Below are 12001 nucleotides of genomic sequence, written 5' to 3' on the forward strand. Positions count from 1 at the left end.
CACAGCTGTCCAAGGAGGCTCAGACACTCTCATAGTGGGCTTTACAACACTGCATGTTTCTGCTTCCCCTCGACCAGCCGTGTGTCCTCGACAACCATAGCTGACTCTCTCAGCAGAGAGTTGCTCTCTTGCCATGAGTGGGAGCTACACGACAATCAACTTCACCTGTTGTTCCAGAATTGATGGACCTTTTTGCAACCTACGACAACAAACTGTGCAAGAGCTACTCCAGCAGGTTTCCCCATCCAGCAAACTTGGGGGATGCCCTTGCGTTTCCATGCGACGGAAGTTCCTCTATGCATTCCCTCCAATCCCATTGGTGGCGTGGGTCATCAATGCTTTTCAGATTATATCGGTGCAAACTGATATTAGTATCCCATGCTTGGTTGAGACAGATCTGGTACTCAGAATTCCTTGCCCTCTCGTCAGCTGCTCCACCCAAGTTGACGCCACACCAGGCTCTTCTTTCCAGGAACCATAGTGCAGTGCTGCACCACAGCCCAGCCTCACTCAATCTAATGGCCTTGCTCCAGTGTTCTTAGAGTTCGGATCCATTTCGCTCAAACAAGACTGCCAGGTGGTTCTGGCTCGAGCTAGAGCACCATCCACTTTGGCGTGATACAAAAGTAAGTGGAAGCGCTTTTAGGTGTGGTACAGTAGTCCTCATTTGCAGCCTCACATCATCCAGCCGCAGGGCGTTTGACCATATCTGATATCCCTGGCTCAACCGCATTTGGCGCACTCTACAATCAAGGTGCACTTTACTGCAATTTCCAGATTCAACCGGTCTCCAGGTGTCCCGTCCCGTTGGTCTTACCGACTGGTGAAATAATCATGGTGCGGGTTATTCAGGTCTTTCCCATCTGTCAAAAGTCCAGCACCCGCATGGGAATTAAATGTTGTCCTGTCGAGTCTGATGAAACCACCCTTTGAGCCTCTGCACAGGGTGTCTATCAAACCACAGGGTGTCTATCAAACATCTCTCTTGGAAAACCGCCTTTTGGTGGCCATTACATCGGCCAGATAAGTGGGTGAAATCCAAACTTTTTCTTGCAAACTCCTTATTTGACACAAGGCTAAAGTCACACTACGCACAAACCCTACGTTTATGTCTAAGGTACCGTCCACCTTACACCTTAATGAACCAGTGGTCTTACAGTGTTCTTTGGCATGCCTACATCGCCGGCTGAACAGTCATTACATTCATTGTTACGTGCCCTTAAGTACTATGTTGCGCCTACAAAGTAATTCCGTCTCATAGACCAACTGTTTGTAACATTTGTGCCGTCTGGACTGGGGAAGGCGTAAAACCTTCTGTGGCAAGGTGGATTGCGCCTTGTATTTACTTCTGCCATCAGCAGGCTAGCTGGCCACTTCCAGGCAGGCTCTGAGCTCACTCTACTGGGGTAGGGCGGCAACTACTGCTTTCCACTCTAGGATTCCACTGTTGGACATTTGCACACGTTCACCAGATTCTACTGTGTCGACAGGGATTTGGTGACAGAATCCACTATTGGCCAATCAGTTTTGCAGAACCTGTTTACGTGAGGTTAGTGAATTGAAGTTTCTGCATAGATCTTACCTCCGCCCATAGGAATTGTTTTTTAATACTACTTTGTAATCTATTCACAGCATGTGAATCAATGAAAGATACAATGCTGGAGAAGGAATAAGTTACCTGTAAATCCTGGTCTCCAGCATTGGTATCTTTTATAGATTCACGTGCGACCCTCCCGCCTACCCCTCTGGCTCTTCTTTTTTGGCTCATACCACCACTCACGTGTGCTTGCCAAAATCTGAAGATGACCGATGGGGCCGGAGCTGTGAGAAACCAGAAGGTGTCTCCCTAGCTAGTTCCTGGGGATCTGTCATCCTGGTGGCCAGGACACGCCCATCACTATTGGATCAAGTTCCTGGGAGCAGACCAGTGAGGGAGGATCACCTGGATGGATGGGTGGGGGGGTCCTCGGGGTGTGAGAGTGGGACACTGACAGGTGAGACACGGTATTCCCCAATCAGGCGCAGCAGTTGAAGAGAAGGAGAAAGGCGGCAGGAATTGAGAGGGTCGCGAGGAGAGAAGTGACGTTGCCCTTTTTGTCCCAGACCCGCAGAACCTTTGTGGAAGAGAGCCTAAAACCGCAAACAATAGCACAAGTGTGTCAACGGTACACAGGGCAAGCCTAAACCCATAAGCAGAAGCGAGGGAAGCTCTCATGACTGTGGTACCAGCCTTGACTCCAATGAAGAAGAAAAGCCAATCGGTTCATCACAGACGGTGAGTCAAATGGGAAAATGATGAGATCCGGGCTGTGTCAAGTGAGAATCACAGAGTTGCAGGTTTGAACCAAGTTCTATGAGCTGTGACAAACAGTAAAGGGGAAACTAGTTGCAGGGGGAGACCGACACCACGTGGGTGCTAAGTCAAGAGACTCTGGTCAATCCCTATATAAGAGAAACCACAGTTACCAGCAACCTGTGGTAGTGCAAGCGGAATAGGTAAGTGGTCATACTGAGGGTCAAGCAAAATCCCTGTACAATCGAAAGACTTTGCTCTACAAACTAAATTAAAGAAAGGGAAGTGAATTCCTTATACTTTTATAACGACACAATTTCATTTTACTCACAATGGCAGTCTTGAGCAGGTGATGGCAGTCGTAGACAGACGAATTTCTGAATACTTCCCCCATAGTGTCCAGAGGCCAGTAACTGGGCTCTGTGCACCTCGGGGGCAGTATCCTTGGGAAACCCTCGTGGGGAAGAAAACCCAATCCAGGTGCCGTCTGGTTTCCGTAGAATGGAATGAAGGATCTGTTGGATGGAGTGGATCCAGGTGCCGTCCGGGTTCCATAGAATGGAATGAAGGATCCGTTCGATGGAGTGAAGAAAGCGGCAATCGTGGAAGAAGAGGAGATGGAGGAATTCACAACAGCGGAACCATCAAAGAACTGCAGGTAAGCAGAATGACAACAGGACGATGATGGAGCAAGGATTCCCGGTGGCGAGGAGCAAGCCGGCGGGAAAAGAGCTGAGGTCCGGAAGGCTGAAAAGGTTCCCCGGGAGGAAAGAGGGCTGAAGGGAAAGCGGAAGGAGGACAATACAGGCGGAAGAATCCGCGGAAGAGAGAGAAAGGAAAAAGGGAGGAAAAAAGAGAAAGACCGAACAAGAGGAGGAATAGGTAAGCGAAGGTTCCGTGGGGAACACAGAAAGGAAGATAAGAAAGAGCGGAGCGTAGGCGAGGTGAGAGTGACAAGGAAAGTTACTGCAAGCGCACGGTGAAGAGTAGCTAGAATGGAGCGAAGGTAAGGAGAGTTTCAAGAAGGCGCTAACATAGTAGCAAGGAAACGTAGTGCAAAGGCACAAGGCTGACAAACCACGTAGCGAAACAGAAGTGACGAACCTACCCGTTTGTTGCGATGAATAATATAGAACAGGTAGAGTGCAGTCGCCATTTTGAAAAAGACTAGAATGGTACTAGTGAATAGCTGAAATGGAACCGAGGAGGCACCATCTTGCCTTCCATTGTCTGTAACGAGAATGGTGCTTCCTCCACTTTCTCCATAAGGATCCCGCTAGAATCCTAACCATTCCGCAATGAGAAGAAACAAGGGAAGTGACTCCCAGAGCGGCAAGGTCTAAAGTCCCAAGAAAGTGTGCTTGGAACTGTTTAAAAAGACATTAATATTTGTGGAATACTATACAAGAACGGTCAGCGCACATAAGAGGGGGGCCGAGGGGTGGCGCTATCACCCTACATAAAACTGTGATAAACAATTGAGAAGGGTCAGCACCCAGAAGAGGGGGACCCAACGGTGAAGCCATCACCTAGCGAACATTGGAAACCAACTTTTCATTTGTTAAAGGAACTTTTGTGTTATTTGAACATGTCAGGTCCTCCAAGACAAGAGACTTTGAAGTGAAACATGACTTGGCCAACAATGGCTTGTTGGCTGAAAGCTCGAGAGTGTGTCCTCAGAGCTGCCGTTAGAACGGTTGTCTGGCGCTGGGGAAGCCTGAGACTGTACTGTGCTCCAAGCTCCCATCTTACCCCATGTCCAAAACGTGGGGAAGGGAGACCGAGGCTACCACATCCTGACATATTATTTGAGAACACTTCTTTCTTTTCTTGAGAACTATCCTACACCCCTTTTTGTATTAGTTGTGAGGTTTGGCAATATGTTTCCCAGTATAGGCCCTTTTTATTTTGACAGACGCCACTAGGACTGCCTTATTTTTCATTTGATGGTCGACGCTTGCTCCCATCTTAGATATAGGTTTAAATTAGGCATTTTTCCAACCTGCATATAGCATGCATTGTTCAATAAAGACCCTTGAACTGTGATCACTTATGTTTGTCTTACTTGTTGTCACCATGAATTCCTGACACAGATAAGGGAGATTTTCATATTGGCTCTGAGCAATATGACCTAAAAGTAACTATACTAGAGAACAAAACTGACTGAAAGTTTAAAGGGATACTCTAGTAAAAAATGATATTTCAAAAATAGATAGGCCACATTAAAAAAAAAAAAATCGTATCCTCCGTTTTAAAACTTCCTATGTAAAATTTTGAGCTATTCAAGCTCAAAATTCGAAAAAGCAAGCACAGGGGGGCCGCCATTTTGTGAAATGGAGGCCCTCCTGTGCTGGCTTTTGCGGCACTAATGAAGGAAAAGCCAGCCAGCTGTAGTAAACAAAATTTACCGCTGGGTGGCTTTCCCTTCATTAGTGCCGGGACTCAGAGGACGCGGACCGGAGACCAGAGCAGGAAAGCTGCAGCTGAATCTCGGTAAGTGCTATTTTTTTTACAAAAAATAAGCACTAGCTGCGGTTTTTTTTCTACGTTTTCCGGGCTGGAGGAGCCCGGAAAACTTAGAAATAAAACCGCAGCTTTAAAAACGTATTTATGTTTGCGGTCGCTTTTGAATTGCTCTGTTACTGAGGATTCCCAGCCTGACGACAGGGAATATTCACTGCATTCGAATCTATGAAAGATACCAATATTGGAGAACAGTTGCTACACGTAAATAACTTATTCCTTCCATAAGCAAGTCTAGGTGTTCCTTATTCCTCTCCCATCACCATTGACCATAGTAAATCAAGGGTCAAACACAGGGGCGCAGTCTATGGCCTTTCATCAACCTTCTCTCCTTAACAGTCTAAAATGTTAGATTATTTGTGCTGCACAGTTGTTTCCTCTTAGCCTTGTTTTGAGGGCTCTAATCTCTACGTGCACCCTTGCCAGATACTAACGTGCGCTGTGGCAGGCAGTTGAATTAGCTGAAAAGTACTGGCCAATGAATTTTTAAGCATATTTCGAAATGCTCAAGGATGACAAAGAGATTGCCCGCAACATTCTAGAAGTTGGTCTTTATTCCTCTGTGTGCGTCACAGCAAGGTCTCTGTGGTTGTGTTGCGACTGTATTCCTGGACCAGGACACCACATTTCTCACAGTATGTCCAATCAAAACTAAACATTACTGGAACAAACTAGTTAGCAAAGATGCCAGAGTAGTTTGGTATGTGCAACACAACTTCCTGTACAATATACTTGTCATCCTGCCTCCTTTGATTTGGATACAGCGTTGGAAGTCATTCAGAGATGAGGAATCTGTGAGTGGAATGTATTCATTAAAAGAAGAAATTACTTCCCACAGATTCCTCATCCCTCTTCCCTACTAGCCCTTATTCTCAAATGATGGTAGTTCCTCTCGACTTATGATTCAAATGACAAAATCGTGTGTATGGCATTCGCAGCTTTGAGTATATATGGTTTGATGTCACTTCTGGCGTGTAGCACCTACGCCTCTGACAGAGCAGGCCTTGTAGCCTCCTGGTGCCACCTACTGGCTCAGTAAAAATAATTCATAAACAGGCTGTGTCAGGATAGTTTGCAAAGATTAGGAATTTGTGAGAGGAATAATCCTATCCATTGTGACGGGATCTGCAACAAATAACCGCTTCTGGTCACGTTTCAAGGTTGTTTATTTGGAATATTACAACCAAATCAGCTGATTAATAGTGTCGTTTTAGGGCCAACTGGGATTCTTAGGGACTTTAGTGCTAGGGCGTCCCTCTCTAACTCACCTTCCCTGGATTTCCCCTCCTCATTAGGCCAGACGTACTATCTGTCTGTTTTTCAACTAATGGTGCAGGTGATATCCCTAAGACGATGGCGGTCTTATTCCTTAGAGGCCTTCTAACTTTCCCTCTCCTAACCTCTCTTAGTATTCTTGAAGAGGGTTATAGGGATGGTGCCTTCTTTCGCAATTCACCACCAACTTGCCACCCACTCACGGTGTCACCTGACCCTTCTCTACACTTGGTCCAATATTGTTCTCCTCCCTACCACTCCACCATCCCTATGGTGTTACACTCTGCCATCCTACCTCCACCCTTTGATGAAGCCTCCCTTCTTCCTCCTCCGCTGCCAATGACCACTAGCCCACTGCTTCCCCCTGCTCGTATCTTCTCCTTACCCTTACTCCATCTCCTTGCCACTACTTCCTCTCTGCTACTGCTACCACTGTTCCGCTTTACCACTACTCCTATTCCACTCCTACCACCTCTCTACTACCACTACTTTCCCTCTACTGCTACTACCACTTTTTCTGCTACTTCTCTACTACCTCTTCTCTCTTTAGTCTCACTATGTACGGCTGCTACTACTACAACTTTTTCCCACTACAACTACCTCGCCCTCATGCTATTTCGCTACTCCTACTGCCACAACCTCCACTTACAATTACTCTACTCCTATTACACTCATTCCTCACTGCCACGCGCAGAAATGCTCCACAGATTCCTCTATCCAATTACCTCCACACTCCTCCTATAGTCTCTGAAACTTCCTCCTCCACCTCATATCCACAGCCAACTAACCCACACTAACCCATCCACAAACCTACCTTCAAATATCCCGCCCCCTCCCCTGATTGGCCAACTTACCCTGACCAATGACTTGCATGTCTTATGGGGCTGTGACAGGGCATGGCCAGGGGAAGGGGATATAGGGGTTTGTAAGCGCTGCCCTTTCTGCCCCCTTCTGTACACAGGCCTACCGTGTTTCGAACATGGCCAATGAACTGGCGATTCTGTGGTAGACTAGTGGGAAATTAATTTAAATGGCCTTGATGTTGGCCGTTCTTTATTAAAAAAGCTCCTTGGTGGTTCAGTGGGTTTTTGGCATTAAGGCTTCTTTGGAGACCTTTATTTTTTTAAAGATCACTGGTGGTTAAGAAGGTGTTTTTTTTGAAGTGCAGGTTCCTCCGCATTGCTCCAGGCTGCCGCATTTGCTTCACTGTGGCCCTGCAGCGGTCACACTGGTGCTGGTTCCGGCCCCTATCCACCGCCCTTCTTGTCGGCATACCGCAGGAGTTTGCTGTTCCAGGCCGGCTTGTGCGGCCCGGCCTCCTTTCATTCTGTTACAGCACCGCCCTCTTTCTGCTGTCTCCGGTGTCCCACCTAATTGTGGTGGGGTCGCCTCGGCCCAGCCGCCAACACATTCTGTTGCTGCATCAACGCTGCCACTAAAGCAGGTGGGGTAGGGTTGGGGTCCCCTCGCCTTTACCCCCCTAACAAGGCCTGTTTGCAGGCATTGTCACACCATGTGAAAGAACATTGCAGGCAGGTAAGTATTTGTTATTTTGGACATTTCCTTTTTATAAGGCTAACGTCCCGTCATGGTCCCTATAGGAAAGATGATTAAATTGTGGTTTTTATTGGTCACACTATTAGAGTTAGCTTTTATTTGACCAGAGCATTCAAAAGATTAATTTATAATAATGTTACAGATAAGAAAATGTAAATATAATTTAGATCTAGATCATTATGGATTTGAGCTAAAGATAGTATGTACATCCTATAAACATGAAGAATCAGAGGGACTTTGACAAGATGATTTTTTTTACGGATGACGTTGCACAATGTGGCACCATTTTGAATAGTAAAAAAACAGTATTTTAGAGACAGCAATGTCAATGTTCCCTCTAAACTGTGCGCATGTGCGCTTGCCCAGCTTCCTTCTGGGTGCAGCTCAGAAGATTTTTAGCAGCGCACACAGACAATTCCCACCTATTCAAAAAGATTTAATAAGGCACAAGCCACAGCAATTACCTGACATTAGAAACGTGTACCTACATCCACTTGTTTTATGTTGTAACATGATAACGTTCATGCACCAGAATTTCTGTTACTCATTGTGCCTTACCAAAAGAGTCACCCACACTATATTATTAACGGTATCAGGTAATATTATCCCCACCAATAATATTGCCATAGATATGGTCGTCGGGAACGGCCATAGGCAATATTGTTAATGGGGATAATGGGGGAAAATGGGAGTGGGGGTTGTGGGGGTGTCCCCCGCTCCCTTTAAAATAATATGGGGTTTGCAGGGGTGTCCCCACAGGTTTAATGGGTTAATATTTCTGCAAAAATATGGCTCCATTCTCGTGTGGCGATATTTTTGTGGGGATATTAACACATGGAACCAATCTAACTACAGCCCAAATATCGGATTCTGACTGTAAGTAAGCAGGCTACTTGGGTGTGTAACCAAATCCCATACTTCCTCTTCTTTGTACATATGCCACACAACTGCTTTGAAGCGGCCGACTTGTAAGTTAACCCATTATGAAACTCAAATATTAATTTGCCCTCTAAGGAATTTGAAAAGACAAATGTGATGTTCAGGGTCTCTTACTTTAGCATTACTAACATTACCCCGTAAGTAGAGAGCAACATTGCAATATCATTTAATTAGCCTACAAGGGATAAATGGGTATGGACTATGCCTGGGATTACTCATCCATAGTATCAGGGCACGGGATATTCAGACAGGAGAATGCTTTTCACACAATCTGCATCATTTCCAAGTGTTCAGAGTTCCTTTGGGCATAGACCACACATTATATGGTTAGTCGCTTCTATACCAAAACAGTTTCACTGAGCATTTGTGTAATCCTACTCAATGATACAAGGGTGGGGTATGTTGCAAACAATCCTGTAAGCACTGCTTAATAATTGTGTACCTGCTGAGTCATGGCATTCTTAAAATGCACATCATATGTTGAGGCATTTAAATATGCATTGGTTCCAAAATATTGTGGGTCTGCAAAAATATATATAAAATATATCCCAGTTAGCGTTTATTGCTATAATCCCTCACTTTTTACAGTGCTCTATCAACTAGTATTGGAGGCAAGCACAGGGTCCGGGGAAGGGTATGGGTGGAAGTATCACTCCTTGCAGGTGATGAACAAAGCAGCAAATTTCAAAGACCAAGCCAGACGTTTCAGCAGTACACTGAAGGAAATGTGTTGCCCGTCATCTAAAGGATAGGAAATTCTAGTACCCATCTAGACAACAGCACCTTCTTTTGATTCTATGCTCAACTGCTGAGGGCTTTTCATTATAACCATGTGTTCTGTGTGTGCTGTCTCTAGCATCTCCCTGCGGTGTCCCGTCAAAGTTTCAAAAACATAGTTTTGAAATCCAATAGTTTCAAAACAAAAGGATCGAAAAAATAATTTTGAATGCATTTTTTTAATATAAATATTTTTTTTTGGGTTCGTATAGTAAAATTATTGTTTTTTCTTAAAAAAATAAAAAAAAAACAGGGATTTGGGGGGGAACCCCCCCACCAAGAACAAAAAAAAAGTCATGCATTCTAAAAAATTGTTTTCAATCCTTTTGTGTCGAAACATTTGTGTTTCGACACTATGACTGTCGAACAAATCACTATGAACCTCTCCCTTCATCTTATTTAACTGATCACAAAGAATTACAGAAGAGGGATCCATAGTTACAGAAGAAAGCACTCAACAGTTGGATCTCTGATGATGAATTGCTGCAATTAACTCAAAAGGCATATGTGTGTGATATTCTTCAACAGGGCTCCATAATAAACCTCAGTAAGGCTCTTGTTTAATTTTATTTAGGCTGTGGTGCGGAAGGGTGGGCAAATCTATATAGTTTATTATGTGCCCTGCCATTTCACTCCCTATGTCAGGGGTACAAGCAGGGCTCTATTCAGATTTTGCTCCCTACTTGGAGTCAAATGATTTTTCTGGGAGTAAAAAAGTAATTAGCTTTGCCAATGGGGATACTTTCTGCATATTAAAAGATGTTCTTTCCCCATAAAATTCCTTTTGAGACCGAGTATTAACATTATTAGAGTTCCTTCCTTCCTATGCAACTGCTCTACAGGTAACTAATTCGAAAAAATATCAGTGGAGCTTTTTGGGTTGAGTTTTTGTAAGGCACATTTTCAGTTTTTAGGAAGTAAAAAATGCATGGTGTATATGTCTCTTAGCTCTAAGGCTGGTGTTGTCATTACCCACAGGAGAATGTAATGTGGATAGTAAGCAGAGGCACAAGAATTTTGGATCATCATATTCTAAGGTGCAGTTATTCTGATGCAATTATCTTCCTTACACAAATTATTAGAAACATGGTCTCCAGGCCCTTGAATTACTTCATTAAAGTGGCACTTTAACTCCTTTCAGCATGTTTTTGACACATTGCTTTTAATTGCGATTGATCCATCAGCAAATGTCTTTAGTGTGAGTTTCTTGACGGCTCCATCAGTTATGACAAGAGATATTGGAGGGCCACAAACGCCAGGGACGTCATTCGCTGCAGTAACTGGCTAACAAGCTAGCCTATGCAAGGAGTGGAACCCACCTACCCTAACTACCCACCAAGAGCCAACCTACCTTGCGGTCAATGAACAATAACGCACCAGTCTTGCTAAAGACCCCTTGGGTCTAAACACGTGTTGGCTGACCACAAGATTATCGCATCAAGAATAAAATTCCCTTTTTTTGAAAAATCAAAACACAAAGAAACATTTCTTTAAGCATAAATATTGTTTGCGTGAGATATCTGGGAACACAACTAAGAGATATTTGTGTTTTGTAATAAAAATAAGTGATTTTCCAGTGGCATAAAACATACAGGTTGGCATTAAGACTTGGGACGGTATCCCGGCATAAATCTGCCAGAATACCACCCAAACAAATTACTGTTACCACCACTTGGTCCGGAGGAATTTCTGCCGGATTACAACTGGTGTTGGCGTTGTAATTCCCCATTTCTATTGACTCCATATCGAGTCCATTGGACTAAATGTGGCTTTTTGGCAGAATGAATGCAGCGAAAATTCCTACGATTTTGCGTTTAGTTGGAGGATTTGGCGTAGTGTTAAAGTTGGCAGCAATGGAGTTACTGCCAACTTTACCACTTACCGCCAAACTCGGAATGAGGCCGACAAAGGTACTGTGGCAGATATTGAATTCTTATACTGGTTGATTAGTTTTCTGTATAATCACATATAACATTTTATTTTAGCCCATGTGTTTTGGAAATGTATTGTAAGATTTTAAAAGAATTGCAGTGGCTGGGAAGAGGAAATTCCTTTCCAAATTCTCTTCTGCGACGGTAGCTCACAAAGTGGCTTACCTCATTAGTCAGTGGCGCACATGGAAAATAATGAGCGCACAACAGCCAACTGGTTCTGCACATAGAGAAAAATAATTAGAGGGAACATTGAGCACGGTTCCAAACAAGCAGTGTTAAACACATGAAATTACTGCAGGGAGATTTCTCCCTGGTGTGTGAGAGACAATAGAAGTGGGAGAGAATGGTCTAATTTATGAGAGAGTTAGACAAGTGTTTATTGCGATATATTGGACAGGACAAAACTAGATTGAGATAAGCAGCTATATTTAACACCCAACATAAGGAAGAGGATACGGAAGGTAGAACAAGAAGGATTTGAGACATAAGGTAAGAGTTGAACTCTGGATGTTATTTGGTCACACTCATCTGTGAGTTATGTCATCATATTCTTTTTTCGAGATCTAATTGTCTGTATTGTTGCAGTATAAATCCTGATGGGTATGAGAGAGTGAAGATATGATGAGATTCAATTAAAGTTAGTGAATCCTCACTGATCTAAATTTCGGAGTTATAACAAAGTGCAAATGAATACACTAATAAG

The 12001-nt window shown here is 44.1% G+C and overlaps 1 protein-coding gene across 4 annotated transcripts in view; it reads left to right on the plus strand.

Annotated features, from left to right (window-relative positions):
* The window catches only part of DMXL2 (Dmx like 2), a 2950233-nt gene that overhangs the window by 1683222 nt on the left and 1255010 nt on the right, over positions 1-12001 (plus strand). The gene's annotated exons all lie outside the window — the stretch shown is intronic.

Source organism: Ambystoma mexicanum, chromosome 11 (genome assembly GCF_040938575.1).
Source record: "Ambystoma mexicanum isolate Mex_15411 chromosome 11, UKY_AmexF1_1, whole genome shotgun sequence".
NCBI lineage: Eukaryota > Metazoa > Chordata > Amphibia > Caudata > Ambystomatidae > Ambystoma > Ambystoma mexicanum.